The following is a 20,152-nucleotide window of genomic DNA, read 5'->3' as shown; positions in this document are numbered from 1 at the left end:
TTCTGCCCAGCGGTTGTACCGCTGGGTCTTGTAGCTCACCAGCTTTTGCTCGAGCGGTTGTACCGCTGCCTCCGGGCGGTGGTACCGCCATCATGCTCTGCAACAGCTAGGGCGGTGGTTCCGTCCATGTACCGCTCAAGTATCGCTCTCGCCTCTGGTTTGATGCTGTTCTTGGGCGGTAGTGGCCCGGTTGGTCCGGTCGTCCCTCGATGACCGGTACCACCGATGGTCTGAGCGGTTCTTTCGCTCAGAACTTAGCCGCCCAAGAGCTCAAGGCCATGCGGTTGTTCCGGCCAGGCACCGTCCAAGTACCGGTCAAGCTCCTGTTTTGATGCGGTGGTTGTGCGATAGTCAGGCGGTTAGTCCGGTTATCTTTCTTAGCCGGTACTACCGCCCGCCTATTCGATTGTACCGCTTGGTAGGGTTCTGTTGTTACACCGTGAGTCCCGGTTGTACCGGGACGAGGACCGGTTGTACCGCCGCAGTGCAAAAACGCAGTAACGGTTGGAATTGTGGGGAGACTACTTAAGGGGGCTTCTCCCACCTACCACTCCCACCTTTGACCTCTCTTACTCCACCATTGATGCGCTTCAAGCTCTCTTGCCCGATCTCTCTCTCTAGCCACTCAAACTTGTTGATTTGCTAGGAATTGAAGGAGGAGACCTAGATCTACACTTCCACCAAAGGATATTTGTTCTCCCATACTTTCTTGTGTGGATTTTGTTACTCTTGGGTGTTTGAGCACCCTAGACGGTTGAGGTCACCTCGGAGCCATATTCCATTGTGGTAAAGCTTCGTGGTTTTGTTGGGAGCCTTCAATTAAGTTGTGGAGAGAGCCCCAACCTTGTTGTAAAGGTTTGGTAGCCGCCTTCAAGGGCACCAATAGTGGAATCACGGCATCTCGCATTGTGTGAGGGCGTGAGGAGAATACGGTGGCCCTAGTGGCTTCTTGGGGAGCATTGTGCCTCCACACCGCTCCAACGAAGACGTACTTCCTCTCAAAGGGAAGGAACTTCGGCAACACTTCCTCGTCTCCACCGTCTCCACTCTTGGTTATCTCGTGCCTTTATTTAAGCAAGCTTACTTGTTTCATATCTCTTACTTGCTTGTGTACCTATCCTCGTTGCATCATATAGGTTGCTCACCTAGTTGCATTTCTAGACAACCTATTTTGATGCAAAGTTTAACTTGTTAAAGAAAAGCTAAAAATTGTTAGTTGCCTATTCACCCCCCTCCCTCTAGTCAACCATATCGATCCTTTCACTAAGCGACTGTGCCATCTTTCAGCAGAAAGCTTGATGGCACCATAGACTTGTTTATTAAACTTGCAGTACTGAGGAAGCAACGCATATAGCCCTTGAACACAGACACCCCTATGGAGAACTTTCTTCGTGACTTGGTCCTTGATCAAAAAGAAATACGGGTGAAATTCTAGAAAGACATCATTATCAAGGGCAATGCGATGAACTGAAAGAAGAGTTTTGGAAGCCTCAGGAACATGCAAGATTTCTTTTAAGACAAGATCTTTATGTGGGGTTTTGATAATTGAATGACCAATACGACTAATCTCCATACCTGCACCATTAGCTGCGGTGTAGATTTGATCATGACCATGATATTTGTCATGCATGGTCAGCTTCTCCAATTCTCCAGTGATATGGTTTGTCGCACCTGTGTCCATGTACCAGTTGGTGTCGACTCCATATGACCCATCGGCTGCAGCTGCAACTTTCTTTTTCTGGGAATTGTCATCAGCGTAGCGCCAATCACAATCCTTAGCAATATGATTTGTTTTCTTACATATTTGACACTTCCCTTCATAGCCTTCATAACCTTGGAAGTTGCGTCCCCTGTTGTTGTTGTTGTAAGGAGGGCGCCGGTTGTTGTTAGGATGATAGCCGCTGCCACCGCCCTGATAGCCACCTCCCTGATAGCCGCCACCACCATGATTCTGGTGATAGCTGCCGCCACCGTTCTGGTAGCCGCCACTGCTGTTATTGTAGACGCTGCCACCGCCACCTCCTTGGTAGCCGCCGCCGCCACCAGCTTGAACACCGCTGCCACCACTTCCACCGCGAGAGCCGCCACTGTTGCCCCCGTTTCTCTAATTGCGGTAGCCCCCTCTGCCTCCCTGGCGACCGCGGGAAGCGGCATTTGCCGAGGATTTGAAGCCACCGTTGCCATTGTCGTGGTACAACTCGACCCTCTGATCGAAGTTGGCCACGAGGGAGAAGAGATGGTCGACCGTGATGGGCTCGGCGCGGACATCCAGCGCTGAGATGAGCGGCTGATATTCCATGTCAAGGCCGGATACAATGAAGGAGATGAGCTCCGACTCCCTGATCGATTTTCCTGCCGCCGCGAGCTCGTCGGAGAGAGATCGCATGTAGCCGAAGTAGGTTGATGCAGATTGTGTGCCCTTCTGGGCGTTGGTGAGGGCAGCACGCAGGTTGTTGACTCGGGAGAGCGAGACCGCCGCGAACATGTTGGACAGGGCAGTCCAGATCGCATGCGACGTCTCCAACGACGCCACTTGAACGAGGACCTCCTTGGAGAGGTTCCGAAGGAGGTAGGCAACAATTTGCTGGTCCTGAACCAGCCATGGGGGGTAGGCAGGGTTTGGCAGCACCTGATCCTTGCCCTCTTTATCCTTTGCGACGATGTTCTTGGGAGGCTCCTCTATGGTTTTGTCGATGTAGCCGTACAAGCCAGCGCCCATTATTTGGGATCGGGCTTGAACTCGCCAGAGGATATAATTCGTCCTAGTGAGAGGCTCAGATATGTTGTAGTTGAGGCCGGTGGAGGGAATAGCAGCGGAGGTGGAGATGGTTGCGATGGGGATGATCGATGGAGGTTGATGATGATGATCGGTCAAGGTGGATAAGCTAGATGTGATGGGAAGAGCCTGCTCTGTATACCATGTAAGATTTCTATGAAGCGTCTCAGGTTCCCTGGAAGGGAGCCCTCGCTATTATATTGAACGATGAGGAAGAGTCCTCACGATGGATTACAAGGTATTGGTCATAGGAGGGATAACAGAGAGAGAGAGAGAGAGATACAAGATAAACATACAAAGAGAATCTATCTCTATTAACTAAAAGTAGCGCCCAAGGCAGCCTGAAGATCTCCCTGTGAATCACGTTTCAACATGTATGATTCCTTCTCTACCAAAAGTATGGCTTTGATATCCTTTTATTTGAAGCATGATTTATTTCTTCCTCCTGTTTGCAGGTAATTGTGGCTCTAAATGCAATACAAATTCAAACATGTTGCATTGGTTGGTGTAAGTTCCCAAGTCAGAAGTAAGATTACTAATGATATGGAGCAGTAATACTGCGATTGCAAATTATGGGATGATAGTTACTGCAGAATATTTGGTACTTGGTTCTGTTTACCTTTTTATGTTGATAGGTCAATATTGAGTGTTAGTTCCTCGGGATAAATGAGAAACTGAACATCAGATTTTAATTCCATATGTTCTGTTTTTGTCGGTGTACTAGAGTAGGGGTACCCTAGTACCCCGAACTTGTGCACGGGCAGTCGCAGCACCCCGCGGCAAGGCTTGCCGGGTGACCGCCAAGACCCTCCGTGGTTCCCTTGAAGACCATTCAAGAACAAAGTACTCAAACCAAGGTCCCGGCAAGAGGAGCTTGCCGGGAGGGCCAACCAAGGCCCCGGCAAGAGGAGCTTGTCGGGAAGGACTACCAAGGCACCGGCAAGAGGATCTTGCCGGGAAGAGACAAGACCCCGGCAAGAGGAGCTTGCCGGGAAGGCTACTCAAGGCATACCAAGAAAGCTTGCTGCAACGCGCCCTGCGTCCCGGCAAGATCCGGCAAGCGACAAGCTTCCGGACGCGACAAGACGACGGCCGCGGCAAGGAGCTTGCCGCGGGAAACCCCCACTTCTGGCCCGCGCTCCAGCACACCTGCTAACGTGTCGCTCTGGGACTCTCCCAAGCACACGTGGCAGGAGGCCGTGCAACTAGGGGTACGTGGTGGCAAGCGGAGATGAAGAGAAGCCCATCGTGGCAAGCGGTGGCGCTCCTAACGGTCACCTTTTGCACTGTTTGGGAGACTCAGATAGGCATTTAATGCCTTTGTCCCCTGCCGTCAGAGTTAGGTAGGGCGCACTGTATCCACAGTAGCGGTAGCTGCACCTACCGCATCCTTTTCCATTTTTACCCTTCTAGTCTACGTTGCCACTTGTCGGTGACCCCTTGAAAGTATAAAAGGAGGCCCAAGCGCAATGTAGAGGACGTTCGGCCAGTTCGGCTCATTGGAGACACCAGAAACACTCCCATGCTCAGTCTGGTAGCGTCGATCGCTCCTGAGCAAAGGTTCAATACACACAAACAAGCAGCAGTAGGGTTTTACGCATTCGTGCGGCCCGAAGCTGGGTAAAACCGCCCGCGTGCACCGCCTCGATCCGCTCTTTGTGCGCTCTCCGCCTCCCACCGAACCGAAAGGGGCCCGATCCCCATAGGTGTTCGTGGATCAGTTCCCCCGACATCTTTGGCGCGCCAGGTAGGGGGCGTCGAGATTGTGCGAACCCGATCCAGCGTGCACGCAAGCTAAATCTTCATCGTCTTCATCGACATGCCACCGAAGAAGAAGGATTCGGAGGCAGCTGTTCCGTCCACGCCAGGGCTCAGCTGTTCTTCATCGTCATGGCTCCTAAGGAGCGGGCGAGCGAAAGAACGGCGCCAGTGCGGCAACAGAAAAGCTAAGTCGTGCGAAACTTTAGATATTTCCTTTCTATATAAAGTTATCCGCCTCAGAGATCTTGTTCTTTGTACGGAAAACCTGTGCGCGGAGGAATCAACTCGTAGCTAGTTGCGCCCTTACTTTGTTTCGAGTTCACTCAACAACTTAAGTGAGCTGCTAGCGCCCTTACTTTGCTTCGAGTCCGCTCAGCAACTTAAGTGAGCCGCTAGCGCCCTTACTTTGTTTCGAGTCCGCTCAACAGCTTAAGCGAGCTGCAACTAGCTGCGACAAGATTGCTTGTCGGTAGCAACCCCGCCAGCAGGCTGCTGAAGTTCCGCACTCGGCGCTCGCGGCAAGGGTGCCTGCACCGGCAAGTTTCCCTAGAAAGCGTAGGGTGGACGTACAAAGAGAGGTTGAACAGGAAGATAGCATGCACTATTTATTTGAGATTTCTGCATAGACCTGTATGCCAAGGAGCCTTCTCGGGGCTAGTTGCGCTCCATGTTGCCTCGAGTCCGCTCAGCAACTTGTGCGGTTGCGCTAGAACCAAGAAGGTAAACCTTTCCGGGAGGCGATGTTCCCGAATAGCCGCTAAGGGCCCGTTCCCTCAAGCGCTGCTGGCTGGATCACACGCACCGGAAAGCATTCCAGCAGGCATAGGGAATATGTAGCAGAAGTCAAAATTCGCAAGCGAGTTAAGTGCACTTCGGATGCTAATCACTTGCTATGTTTGAACGCAGTTATGGCCCGGGGGCTGGCAACGCCCTTAGGGCCAATCTTTTCGGCATCAAGAACGACGAAATTCCTCGCCATAAGCCTTTCCGGCAACGATCTTGCCGGGAGCCGGCGTCAAGAACGACGAAGTTCTTTGCCATAAGCCTTTCCGGCAACGATCTTGCCGGGAGCTGGCGTCAAGAACGACGAAGTTCTTCGCCATAAGCCTTTCCGGCAACGATCTTGCCGGGAGCCGGCGTCAAGAACGACGAAGTTCTTCGCCATAAGCCTTTTCGGCAACGATCTTGCCGGGAGCCGGCGTCAAGAACGACGAAGTTCTTCGCCATAAGCCTTTCCGGCAACGATCTTGCCGGGAGCCGGCGTCAAGAACGATGAAGTTCTTCGCCATAAGCCTTTCCGGCAACGATCTTGCCGGGAGCCGGTGTCAAGGACGACGACGTTCTTCGCCATAAGCCTTTCCGGCAACGATCTTACCGGGAGCCAGTGTCAAGAACGACGACGTTCTTCGCCATAAGCCTTTCCGGCAACGATCTTGCCCGGAGCCGGTGTCAAGAACGACGACGTTCTTCGCCATAAGCCTTCCTGGCAACAAGCTTGCCGGAAGACGGCATCGAGAACGTCAAAGTTCTCTGCCGAAGACAAAAGCCTTCCTGGCAACAAGTTTGCCGGAAGCCGGCATCGAGAACGTCAAAGTCCTCTGCCGAAGATAAAAGCCTTCCTGGCAACAAGCTTGCCGGAAGCCGGCATCGAGAACGTCAAAGTTCTCTGCTGAAGATAAAAGCCTTCCTGGCAACAAGTTTGCCGGAAGCCGGTATCGAGAACGTCAAAGTTCTCTGCTGAAGATAAAAGCCTTCCTGGCAACAAGCTTGCCGGAAGCCGGCATCGAGAATGTTAAAGTTCTCTGTCGAAGATAAAAGCCTTCCTGGCAACGAGCTTGCCGGAAGCCGGCATCGAGAACGCCGAAGTTCTCTGCTGAAGATAAAAGCCTTCCTGGCAACGAGCTTGCCGGAAGCCGGCATCGAAAACGTCAAAGTTCTCTGCTGAAGATAAAAGCCTTCCCGGCAAGCCAATATCGCTGGGGGCTGCGAGTGCCAAGAATCGTCCACGGCAAACCAGAGTTGCCGGGGGCTGCAATATCAGATAAGTCTTTTATCCCTCATCATGCATCCTCTTATGGACTGGGGAATGCGAAACCACGTTTCTTCCCGAAAACTGCCATGCTCCCTCAACTCTAGGCCCTGGGACTCGTTCTCGGGGCCAAGTTCGGTCGTAGTCGCGGCAGCAAAGGGATGAAACGAGGAGACCGCACCCACCTCGTTCCTGCCTCCGTCAAAAGTGTGAGAAAGGTTGAGCGACGTGGGAAGGCGGCAGGGCCTGTTGCCGGGAGATGAAATGTCTGTCCGAGGGATACCAAGGATTTGCTCCTTGGCGTGGGTTTAACTCACGAGACAAATAACCCGGCAAGCATTCCCTTTTCATTAAAAAAATATCCCACTCAGGTACAGTCCATAGAGGATGAAAAACATGAAAGAGAGGATTACAAGTTTTAGATACAGCTAAGGCCTGAAGGCTTACAAATTAAAAAGATGAGATGCCCGTAATCCCTTTCCTGTCCTTCTCTTCATGAGACAGGTCAAGGAGGCGAAAAGGGCAAAAGGAGTGCCTAGGCGAGCTAGGGTGCCAGAAGACACCAAGGGAACATCCCGGGGGTCGTCCGAAGGCTGGACGGCGACGACGGCGCTGGAAGCGGGGCTCGAAGACGGGGCGGCAGGGCGTCAGCACGCTGTCGAGGGCACCACGCCCTCGTACTCCGACCTGACGGCCTTGTCGCCAGCCCTCTTCCCCTTCCGCAGCGTCCCTACGCCAGCCGCCCAAGGAGACGACCCCGGGGAGTTCAAGAAGCCGGCGACGCGGATGATGGGGTCGCCGGTGCCGCGCAAAGCGGCGCCCGACGCCTAGTCGGACCCGCCGCTCCGCCGCCCGCTACCCTCATCGTCGCTGTCGCTCCCCTCCTCGTCGCTCTCGCTCGAGGAGGAGCCTTCGCTGTCGGAGGAGCTGTCCACGCAGCACTTCGCCCGAGTGCCGAAGCACCCGAAGGCCTTGACGGAGAGGAGATCGCCCTCCATCAACTTAAAATGGAGGGTAAACCCCTCCGTCAAGCTGTGGATGCGGGCGAACGTCTTCCACCCTCAATCAAGATACATCACATTAGGGGCTGGGAATGCAACACGGACTCGCGTGCCGTTGATCCCACAGCCCCTCATGTGCAATCTCAGTGTCTCGGGCGGGTCCAACTCCATCGCGCGCGCAAACGGAGCTGGAAGCCGGAGGCGACGACGAGGCGCCCGGCGCAGCCTGACGAAGAACTCGCAAGGGTCGTCCCCTATATGGACCGCCGTGGGGGGAGGAGCCGCCGGCGGAGGTGAAGCTGACACGCCGCCCCGTCCACCTCTTCCCCGAGCGCCTCGACCTCGTCCTCGACCTCGTCCGCGACCTCGCCCTCTCCCTCTTCCCCTTATGGCTGGCTCTGCCACCACGGGCGCGGAAGAGGGAGAGATGCGCTGTCTGGTGGCGACCCTCGCCGCCACCGATGAAGGGCCTGGGTTCCCTTTCTCCATGGCAGATGAGAGAAAGGGGAGCAGAAGCTGAAGAAAAGAGAAGATGCGAGAGTGCGGGTTTCTGTGCTCCCATCCCGCTCTTTATAAAGGAGCGAGGTGGGGGCTCGGCCGCCCCGCTCAGCGAATCAAGGCACGGGAAGGGCAGGGAGTCAGGGCCAACCCGCTGCCTCTGCTCGCGACGACCCAGTTTCCCACTCCACCGTCCGTGACCCCAAGCGCATGGGAGCCGCGTGGCGGAGATGCAGAACCAAGGCGACAGATGAGGCGGCCTCGCTCCGCCCCGTGAACGCGGGGAGTGGACGTCCCGAAAACCATGCACCGGCCCCGTCCAGTAAATGCATCACGCCCCCACACCTACCTCCGTTTAGAGAGGAGGGCGTGAACCGTCCCCATCATCGTGGCCTGGCGCATGCTTGAGGGGCTTAGCCCCGCGCACACCTCCCATGATCTCTCCCACGACGCCGCGTTTGACGCGTGCCGTTCTGGGCGTGCGCGGTGGGAGCGGAGAGATATGCGGCGTGACCTAGGCCGCGCGTGCCCGTGCACTGTTTTGGGCCTGGCCCAACGGCGCTCGGCACCGTGTATGGCCCAGGCCCGGAGGCTCCTGTCGGTGTACTAGAGTAGGGGTACCCTAGTACCCCGAACTTGTGCACGGGCAGTCGCAGCACCCCGCGGCAAGGCTTGCCGGGTGACCGCCAAGACCCTCCGTGGTTCCCTTGAAGACCATTCAAGAACAAAGTACTCAAACCAAGGTCCCGACAAGAGGAGCTTACCGGGAGGGCCAACCAAGGCCCCGGCAAGAGGAGCTTGCCGGGAAGGACTACCAAGGCCCCTGCAAGAGGATCTTGCCGGGAAGAGACATGACCCCGGCAAGAGGAGCTTGCCGGGAAGGCTACTCAAGGCATACCAAGAAAGCTTGCTGCGACGCGCCCTGCGTCCCGGCAAGATCCGGCGAGCGACAAGCTTCCGGACGCGACAAGACGACGGCCGCGGCAAGGAGCTTGCCGCGGGAAACCCCCACTTCGGGCCCGCGCTCCAGCACACCTGCTAACGTGTCGCTCTGGGACTCTCCCAAGCACACGTGGCAGGAGGCCGTGCAGCTAGGGGTACGTGGTGGCAAGCGGAGATGAAGAGAAGCCCATCGTGGCAAGCGGTGGCGCTCCTCACGGTCACCTTTTGCACTGTTTGGGAGACTCAGACAGGCATTTAATGCCTTTGTCCCCTGCCGTCAGAGTTAGGTAGGGCGCACTGTATCCACAGTAGCGGTAGCTGCACCTACCGCATCCTTTTCCATTTTTACCCTTCTAGTCTACGTTGCCACCTGTCGGTGACCCCTTGAAAGTATAAAAGGAGGCCCAAGCGCAACGTAGAGGAGGTCCGGCCAGTTCGGCTCATTGGAGACACCAGAAACACTCCCACGCTCAGTCTGGTAGCGTCGATCGCTCCTGAGCAAAGGTTCAATACACACAAACAAGCAGCAGTAGGGTTTTACGCATCCGTGCGGCCCGAAGCTGGGTAAAACCGCCCGCGTGCACCGTCTCGATCCGCTCTTTGTGCGCTCTCCGCCTCCCACCGAACCGAAAGGGGCCCGATCCCCATAGGTGTTCGTGGATCAGTTCCCCCGACAGTTTTTTCCTCCAAAAGTTGGTTCAACGTTGTGTTTTGTTCTTGGGGATAAATGTAAAACTGAACAATAGATTTTGATTCCATATGCTCTGTTTTCCTTCCAAAAGTCTGTAGATTATTGATACAACAAACTTAATTTTAATGGACGCATAAATATAGTGCCAATGTATCATAATGATAAAAATGTTTGTTTTGGCGGCTTTTTTCGCTATTTTCCTTATACGACCAAAAGGTTGTAGTGATGCAAGGACATTTTGCCATCTCAGTGGGAGCAAACGATGGAAGGTTCCACCTGTTATAAACAGCAATTATGTTTTGTTGATCCCTACATGGCCTCCTACAGCGTCAAGAATCCCATCTCTGTCATCTAGCTTGCAAACATGAAGATTACCCTTTACAAGACTTCAGAAACATCCATATATGCGTGCCCTCTTTATGCTATGATATAAATTCTATGTTTAATGGCATTTTCACGAGTATTTCACATGAGCATATGAAAAGAGGAGGTGTTAAAACCGCTCATAATATGGACCGTGATCCTTTCACATTCTTGTTCCCATAATATGGACCCTGATCCTTTCACACTCTTATTCCCATGAGCATATGAAAAGAGGAGGTGTTAAAACCGCTCATTTCACACTCTTGTGATTTCTTACTTCAAATTGGAATTCACTGCATAAAACAAAAGCGACGTACAAATATGACGTATAAATATGACGTATCAACGGGGCGCGGCGTGCCGCCGCGCGGGTATGGCTAGTTAGGATTGTTCAATAAGAAATTAGTTCATTGACTGTAAGCTAGGTTATATGTTACTCCCTCCTTTCATCTATATAGGGTCTAATGCGTTTTTCGAGGCTAACTTTGACTAAATATTAGAACTATAATATATGACATGCAATTTACACAAAGCACACCGTTAAATTCGTGTGTGAAAGTAGCTTTCAATGATATAATTTTCACATTGTGCATGTCATGTACTATTAATCTTATCAATGGTCAAAGGTGGTCTTAAAAAATGCATTAGGCCCTATATAGATGGAAGGAGGGAGTATCTGTAAATGTTTCGTTTTGTAGTTGAGAATCAGACGGACGCTCGGGACATTCAACCCTCGGCAAGAGCGTTATACACATAAGGCTGAAGAATATACCACTCCAACTAGTATCTTTGCAACGGGTTCCTGTTCTGCTAAATCAAAGATAATAAGGGCATCTGCTAGACATAATTTTTTTTTACAAGGAGATGGTGTGCAGTTATTTTGTTCCTGTGAATCTATCTTATGCCGAAGTATGTATGCATGTGTGTATTTTTTTTTGCAGTTTATGAACGCTGATGGGAAAGTGTACCGACATGAGGTACTCCGTTCTGAATAGGACAGACTCGGGAAGAGTCTAATTAACAAGAGCAAGTAGTACTCCTTTTGGTTCTACAGTACGATAGGTATGGCTAGCTGGCTGTAAAAATGGTCCTAATCCACGATCAGATGAGCTTGAGTCAAGTAGATCTCTGAATTCTATTAGCTTGAAATCTCTGAATTTGCATACGTTATTCTCCCTGAACCATGCGCAATGTCCTCTCCGTTCCACTCGCGAGTGGTGAGTAAGCTGGTCGCCATCCCTTTACACAACATCCAGCGGTCATCTGCCTGCATGTGTTGCTGCTTATATCTAATTTGATTAGTCTTTGACTATTTGTTTTTATTTGAGTAGTAATACCAACATCTTGGGGCTGCATTAGTCTACTGAAATTAAGTCACCACTCTTATGTTGTTTGTGCAGATCTTTATTTTCTGATGTCGACAAGGTGGTTGATGAAAATTCAAACAGCTGCAACTGAGGTACCGTTGACCAGTGTAATCTTTATAATGTAATCAAAGAATAATAATCCCATCTCCCTCATGTTTTTTCTACACATATTATTTTTAAGTCTTTTACTACCTGATTTGAAGACTATTGTTGATCATGTAAGAATGCTAAAAATATTTTACTGCCGTGATTTCTGTAACCATACATACATAAAATGTTATACATGTGCTTCTTACTCATTGTCAAGGTGTTTTATACACAGGAAAACCAGAGAAACAAAAACAGGTTAGGCAACATCCAAGAAGCAAACTAAACGTTCATGTAATCTGTTGGCGAGAGCCTTATTTAGGTGTGTATTTCTCATTGAACAAGCTATCTTAATATTAAGTTTGTATTGTTTCCTGGAGTATTTTCTCGGCTATAATTTATTGCAGTATAATTGATTTTGGCCTATTTTGTTTTACTCCATCCATTCACTAATATATGTATATTTCAATATGGACTATGTATAAACTGAAATGAGTGAACAAACACACCAAAATGCGCTTATATACTTCTGAATCAGAAAAAGGTTAAAGATCTTATATTTGTGAACAGAGAGTATTATATTCGTGCTTGCAGTTGCGACAATGACAGATTACCAATGCCATTTGTTTTCACATTAAGGGGCTCTATACGGTTGTTCACTTATGATTTCTTCTGTCATGCACAAGCACAACCAAGAGCTAACCATTTAAATACTATATAGCCATGTGTTATATTTTTAATTTAATCAATTTGTAACCATAATTTGTCGCAGCAACGTGCGGGGTATCTTCTAGTTACACTAAACTGCGGTCACGAGTGTGAGGTCTAAACAGTCTCACATTAAAGGCCCCTGTACTATGCCATCTTTCTTGAACATGATCTTCTTGTTAGCGTTTTCAAGTCAGCATGTGTCACCTATATACAGTAAACAAAAGAGCAGGAAATCTAAGCACACATAATTAAAAATTTAGTGCAAATATTTCTAAGATAGGTTATACATGCCACACAGGTGACATAAACTATCCAGTTAAATTAATTAGGGAGCAAGTACTCTAGAAATACTATGATTCCGGCCTCTACGTCATATCATGTTGGTCATGCTGTGAGTAGGTGCAACTCTGCCTCCTCCACAGAAAATCAATAATACTACCCTTAGATATGATGATACTCGTTTATAAATAAGAATTAAGGAGACATGAGAGGCCAGTTGATCGAGTTGCAAGTACATACGAGCGTGAAAGATGGAATACAAATGTGCTTGTTTTTAATAAGGATGCAGTTTATTACTGTACCTTGACTCTATGCTGAAATTCATAGCTAACTCAGCAGAATATTTTTCATGACTTCAGTACTATTAAACAAGTGGGTGGACATAGGCATCTAACTATGTTCTCATTAAAGCCGCAACCATCCAAAGATTCTGAAAATGCAAAATCAGGTTCCAAAAGGAAATGTGAGCTTCGTCATCCTATAACATGAACTTTGATTACGCTTGGCACCGGGGCTTGTTCTGTTTCTTTGGGATATGGGTTGTCAGAGATAGGTTTTCTACTTTGGTTTGCCCTCGGAATTTTCTATATTCAGTAAGAGATTAATTGCTTTCTTAATTACCAACTCTGGATTGAGTTACTAATATCTTCCATTAATCTGAACTGCCCAGAAGTATTACATATATTAGTGCTGGAATAACCGTTCTTGTCGTCATTTGTTTTCTACCATCTATTGATCTGCTTTGTGGATATACTCGAGTTAATTTTTTTCCCACCAACTGATAGTGACATCAATATCAATTATTTGCAGTAGTATTTTGTCAAGACTGTGGGTACTATTTAAAGCGATGTCAGAATTATTTATAATTATAAGTTTATAACTGAAAATAGGGAACATGCATGAGCTTCAAGACCATGGTTCGTACAGTATTGAGTAAGAATGTTTTTTAGTTTGATGAGGATAAATTCAGTTTTAGTATTTTTTTACAGTACTTGTAAATTCCTGAGCAAAAGACAAGAAACACACATTCAGGTGTGTGTTTGACAAAAGGAAATTCCTGAGCTTAAGCCTTCAGAGTTGTTGAAAGTTGAAACTATATACTTTCTATATCTGTAGTGTCATCAGGGTGCAGCTCATGCTTCAATATATGCGAACCTCCAATTTTTTTATGCGAATCTATTTGACTCACATGCTTAATGGTATAGATTTTACTCTGAATACTGTGGGAGATGTCATTTCAAGATTGAACTAGCCTACTTTCTTGTAATCCATGATGATCACATCATTGTAGCGTATAGAAAGGGGCTGGTTCATTTGTTCGTCCAGCAATGACGTCAACTAGGACAAGGTAATGACATGTAAATCTGATAGAAGATTGATCTTTTACATTTTAGTACATAGAAAATATGATCTCAAGGAATGATGATTTTCTCCTGAATCATTCGAAGATACTTCAATGATGAGCGACAAATCTGATAAATTAGAGAGAGAGATGCTTTCATCAATTGCTTACCCTTGAAGAAGTTATTTTTTTGCCTTAAAGAAAATGCGCAGCATATATATGCTGGTGTTGGGATAATACGTGGACGTGATTCAATCGCTTAGTGTCAATCTGGATTTGCAGTTTAATCGCCTAAAGATATTGTTGTTCAGTTTCATGCAGACGGTGCCCCACTCTACCTTCCGGAGGTTTCCATGCTATGGATTCACAACCATGGGCGTATCTCTTCCATGTGCTGTAGAGCAGGTGGACGTGGATTAGGGGCCAGACCGAGCTGGACGACCGGTGTTTTCGGAGACAGAGGATAAGGCCAACGATAGCAGCTACACAGTGGGGTCTGGCAGGATCAATAAGGTGACCCGCAGGGCTTGGAACATCCGCGAGACATGGCCGCACCAGGGGAGCGCGTCTTCGGAAAGATGAATACGCCAGGCCAATAATATAGACCTATTAGCATTCTTCAAACTACTATATGTCTACTCTGCTTTATAAAAGGAAACTCTTCTGCTGCACTTCTATTTTAATCATTGTATCTTAACTGCAATGTTCGAATATTAACAAGTACATCAGTATAACTGATGCACAAAGTGACGCAGAGGAGGCGCGCCCCAACCATTAGTGTTGAGTAAGAGTGTAGGACATGTGGTTCAGCTAGGTAGGTATGTAGCTGATAGAACTGAAGGAAATATGCCCTAGAGGCAATAATAAAGTTATTATTTATTTCCTTATATCATGATAAATGTTTATTATTCATGCTAGAATTGTATTAACCGGAAACATAATACATGTGTGAATACATAGACAAACAGAGTGTCACTAGTATGCCTCTACTTGACTAGCTCGTTGAATCAAAGATGATTAAGTTTACTAGCCATAGACATGAGTTGTCATTTGATTAACGGGGTCACATCATTAGAGAATGATGTGATTGACTTGACCCTTTCCGTTAGCATAGCACTTGATCGTTTAGTTTGTTGCTATTGCTTTCTTCATGACTTATACATGTTCCTATGAGTATGAGATTATGCAACTCCCGTTTACCGAAGGAACACTTTGTGTGCTACCAAACGTCACAACGTAACTGGGTGATTATAAAGGTGCTCTACAGGTGTCTTCGAAGGTACTTGTTGGGTTGGCGCATTTCGAGATTATGATTTGTCACTCCGATTGTCAGAGAGGTATCTCTGGGCCCACTCGGTAATGCACATCACTATAAGCCTTGCAAGCATTACAACTAATGAATTAGTTGCAGGATGATGTGTTACGGAACGAGTAAAGAGACTTGCCGGTAACGAGATTGAACTAGGTATTGAGATACCGACGATCAAATCTCGGACAAGTAACATACCGATGACAAATGGGACAACGTATATTGTTATGCGGTTTGACCGATAAAGATCTTCGTAGAATATGTAGGAGCCAATATGAGCATCCAGGTTCCGCTATTGGTTATTGACCGGAGACGTGTCTCGGTCATGTCTACATAATTCTCGAACCCGTAGGGTCCGCACGCTTAACGCTACGATGACAGTTATATTATGAGTTTATATGTTTTGATGTACCGAGGAGTTCGGAGTCCCGGATGAGATAGGGGACATGACGAGGAGTCTCGAAATGGTCGAGGCGTAAAGATTGATATATTGGACGACTATATTCGGACTTCGGAAAGGTTCCGAGTGATTCAGGTATTTTTTGGAGTACCGGAGAGTTACGGGAATTCGCCGGGGAGTATATGGGCCTTATTGGGCCATACGGGAATAGAGGAGATAGGCCAAAAGGAAGGAGGCCTGCGCCCCCCCCCCCTCTGATCCGAATTGGACAAGGGGTGCAGCCCCCTTTTCCTTCTCCCTCTCATCCTCTTTCCTTCACTCCTACTCCAACAAGGAAAGGAGGAGTCCTACTCCCGGTGGGAGTAGGACTCCCCCCTTGGCGCGCCCTCCTCCTAGGCCGGCCGCCTCCCCCCTTGCTCCTTTATATACAGGGGCAGGGGGGCACCTCTAGACACACAAGTTGATCAAGTTGATCGTCTCTTAGCCGTGTGTGGTGTCCCCCTCCACCATAATCCACCTCGATCATATCGTAGCAGTGCTTAGGCGAAGCCCTGCGTCGGTAGAACATCATCATCGTCACCACGTCGTCGTGCTGACGAAACTCTCCCTCAACACTCGGCTGGATCGAAGTTCGAGGGACATCATCGAGTTGAACGTGTGCAGAACTCGGAGGTGTCGTGCGTTCGGTACTTGATCGGTCGAATCGTGAAGACGTACGACTACATCAACCACGTTGTGCTAACGCTTCCGCTTTCGGTCTACGAGGGTACGTGGACAACACTCTCCCCTCTCGTTGCTATGCATCACCATGATTTTGCGTGTGCGTAGGAAATTTTTGGAATTACTACGTTCCCCAACAGTGGCATCCGAGCCAGGTTTTATGCGTAGATGTCATATGCACGAGTAGAACACAAATGAGTTGTGGGCGATATAAGTCATACTGCTTACCAGTATGTCATACTTTGGTTCGGCGGTATTGTTGGATGAAGCGGCCCAGACCGACATTACGCGTACGCTTACACGAGACTGGTTCTACCGACGTGCTTTGCACACAGGTGGCTGGCGGGTATCAGTTTCTCCAACTTTAGTTGAACCGAGTGTGGCTACGCCCGGTCCTTGCGAAGGTTAAAACAACACCAACTTGACAAACTATCGTTGTGGTTTTGATGCGTAGGTAAGAACGGTTCTTGCTCAGCCCGTAGCAACCACGTAAAACTTGCAACAACAAAGTAGAGGACGTCTAACTTGTTTTTGCAGGCATGTTGTGATGTGATATGGTCAAGACGTGATGAGATATAAGTTGTTGTATGAGATGATCATGTTTTTTTGAAGTTATCGGCAACTGGCAAAAGCCTTATGGTTATCTCTCTATTGCATAAGATGCAAGCGACAAATAATTGCTTTACTTTATCGCTATGCGATAGCAATAGTTGCAAGAGCAATTGTTGGCGAGACAACCATGTGACGACACATTGATATAGATCAAGATGATGGAGATCATGGTGTCATGCCGGTGACGATGGAGATCATGACGATGCTTTGGAGATGGAGATCAAAGGCACAAGATGATGATGGTCATATCATGTCACATATTATGATTGCATGTGATGTTTATCTTTTATACATCTTATTTTGTTTAGTTCGGCGGTAGCTTTATAAGATAATCTCTCACTAAATTATCAAGGTATAAGTGTTCTCCCTGAGTATGCACCGTTGTGAAAGTTCTTCGTGCTGAGACACCACGTGATGATCGGGTGTGATAGGCTCTACGTTCAAATACAATGGGTGCAAAATAGTTGCACACGCGGAATACTCAGGTTAAACTTGACGAGCCTAGCATATAATAGATATGGCCTCGGAACACGGAGACCGAAAGGTCGAGCGTGAATCATATAGTAGATATGATCAACATAGTGATGTTCACCATTGAAACTACTCCATCTAACGTGATGATCGGACATGGTTTAGTTGATATGGATCACGTGATCACTTAGAAGATTAGAGGGATGTCTGTCTAAGTGGGAGTTCTTAAGTAATATGATTAATTGAACTTAAATTTATCATGAATTTAGTCTTGGTAGTATTAGCATATCTATGTTGTAGATCAATAGCTGGCGTTTAGCTCCCCTATTTTATTTTTGATATGTTCCTAGAGAAAACTAAGTTGAAAGATGTTAGTAGCAATGATGCAGATTGGATCCGTGATCTGAGGATTTTCCTCATTGCTGCACAGAAGAATTATGTCTTTGATGCACCGCTAGGTGACAGACCTATTGTAGGAGTAGAGGCAGACGTTATGAATGTTTGGCTAGCTCAATATGATGACTACTTGATAGTTTAGTGCACCATGATTAACGGCTTAGAATCGGGACTTCAAAGATGTTTTGAATGTCATGGACCATATGAGATGTTCCAGGAGTTGAAGTTGATATTTCAAGCAAATACCCGAGTTGAGAGATATGAAGCCTCCAACAAGTTCTATAGCTAAAAAAATGGAGGAGAATAGCTCAAGCAGTGAGCATGTGCTCAGATTGTCTGGGTACTACAATCGCTTGAATCAAGTGGGAGTTAATCTTCCAGATAAGATAGTGATTGACAGAATTCTCTAGTCACCATCACCAAGTTAGTAGAACTTCGTGATGAACTATGATATGCAAGGGATAACGGAAACGATTCCCAAGTTCTTCGTAATGCTGAAATCAACGAAGGTAGAAATCAAGAAAAATATCAAGTGTTGATGGTAGACAAGACCACTAGTTTCAAGAAAAGGGCAAAGGGAAGAAGGGGAACTTCAAGAAGAATGGCAAGCAAGTTGCTGCTCAAATGAAGAAGCCCAAGTCTGGTCCTAAGCCTGAGACTAAGTGCTTCTACTGCAAAGGGACTGGTCACTGGAAGTGGAACTGCCCCAAGTATTTGGCGGATAAGAAGGATGGCAAAGTGAACAAAGGTATATTTGATATACAGATTATTGATATGTATTTTACTAGTGTTCGTAACAATCCATCGGTATTTGATACTGGTTCAGTTGCTAAGAGTAGTAAATCGAAATGGGAGTTGCAGAATGAACAAAGACTAGTTAAGGGTGAAGTGACGATGTGTGTTGGAAGTGGTTCCAAAATTGATATGATCATCATCACACACTCCCTATACTTTCGGGATTAGTGTTGAACCTAAATAAATGTTATTTGGTGTTTGCGTTGAGCATGAATATGATTTGATCATGTTTATTGCAGTACGGTTATTCATTGAAGTAAGAGAATAAATTGTTGTTCTGTTTACATGAATAAAACCTTATATGGTTACACACCCAATAAAAATGGTTCGTTGGATCTCGATCGTAGTGATACACATATTCATAATATTGAAACCAAAAGATGCAAAGTTAATAATGATAGTGCAACTTATTTGTGGCACTGCCGTTTAGGTCATATTGGTGTAAAGCGCATGAAGAAACTCCATGCTGATGGACTTTTGGAATCACTTGATTATGAATCACTTGATGCTTATGAACCATGCCTCATGGGCAAGATGACTAAGACTCCGTTCTCCAGAACAATGGAGCGAGCAACTGACTTATTGGAAATAATACATACTGATGTATGCGGTCCGATGAGTGTTAAGGCTCACGGTAAGTATCGTTATTTTCTGACCTTCACAGATGATTTGAGCAGATATGGGTATATCTACTTAATGAAACACAAGTCTGAAACATTTGAAAAGTTCAAAGAATTTCAGAGTGAAGTGGAGAATCATTGTAGCAAGAAAATAAAAGTTTCTACGATATGATCGCAGAGGTAAAATATTTGAGTTAAGAGTTTGGCCTTCAGTTAAAACAATGTGAAATAGTTTCACTACTCACGCCACCTGGAATACCACAGTGTAATGGTGTGTCCGAACGTCATAACCGTACTTTATTAGATATGGTGCGATCTGTGATGTCTCTTACCGATCTACCACTATCGTTTTGGGGTTATGCATTAGAGACAGCTGCATTCACGTTAAATAGGGCACCATCTAAATCCGTTGAGATGACACCGTATGAACTATGGTTTGGCAAGAAACCTAAGCTGTCATTTCTTAAATTTTGAGGTTGCACTGCTTATGTGAAGAAGTTTGAACCTGATAAGCTCAAACTCAAATCGGAGAAGTGTGTCTTCATAGGATACCCAAAAGAAAATGTTGGGCACACCTTCTATCACAGATCCGAAGGCAAGATATTCGTTGCTGAGAATGGATCCTTTCTAGAGAAGGAGTTTCTCTCGAAAAAAGTGAGTGGGAGGAAAGTAGAACTTGATGAGGTAACTGTACCTGCTCTCTTATTGGAAAGTAGTTCATCATAGAAATCTGTTCCTGTGACTACTACACCAATTAGTGAGGAAGCTAATGTTGAAGATCATGTAACTTCATATCAAGTTACTACCGAAACCTCGTAGGTAAACCAGAGTGAGATCCGCATCAGAGTGGTACGGTAATCCTGTTCTGGAAGTCATGTTACTTGACCATGATGAGCCTACGAACTATGAGGAAGCGATGATGAGCCCAGATTCCGTGAAATGGCTTGAGGCCATGAAATCTGGGATGAGATCCATGTATGAG

At 47.4% G+C, this 20,152-nt stretch overlaps 1 long non-coding RNA gene across 4 annotated transcripts; it reads left to right on the top strand.

The window, feature by feature from the left end:
* Positions 1 to 1,093: 1,093 nt before the first annotated feature.
* Positions 1,094 to 14,693, top strand: LOC123041134 (uncharacterized). 4 transcript variants are annotated; one of them, XR_006418381.1, is made up of 6 exons: positions 1,094 to 3,150; positions 3,232 to 3,377; positions 11,003 to 11,123; positions 11,462 to 11,520; positions 11,751 to 13,853; positions 14,159 to 14,693. It is a non-coding gene; the product is annotated as an uncharacterized lncRNA (long non-coding RNA). The 4 variants fall into 4 exon arrangements; XR_006418380.1 differs by lacking the exons at positions 1,094 to 3,150; positions 3,232 to 3,377 and having other exon boundaries at positions 9,567 to 11,123; positions 11,751 to 11,837; positions 13,711 to 13,853; XR_006418383.1 differs by lacking the exons at positions 1,094 to 3,150; positions 3,232 to 3,377 and having other exon boundaries at positions 9,567 to 11,123; positions 11,751 to 11,837.
* The last annotated feature ends 5,459 nt before the right edge of the window (positions 14,694 to 20,152 follow it).

Source organism: Triticum aestivum, chromosome 1A (assembly GCF_018294505.1).
Source record: "Triticum aestivum cultivar Chinese Spring chromosome 1A, IWGSC CS RefSeq v2.1, whole genome shotgun sequence".
NCBI classification, from domain to species: Eukaryota; Viridiplantae; Streptophyta; class Magnoliopsida; order Poales; family Poaceae; genus Triticum; species Triticum aestivum.
Note: the sequence above shows the minus strand (reverse complement) of the source record. Positions and strands in the feature narration are given on the sequence as shown.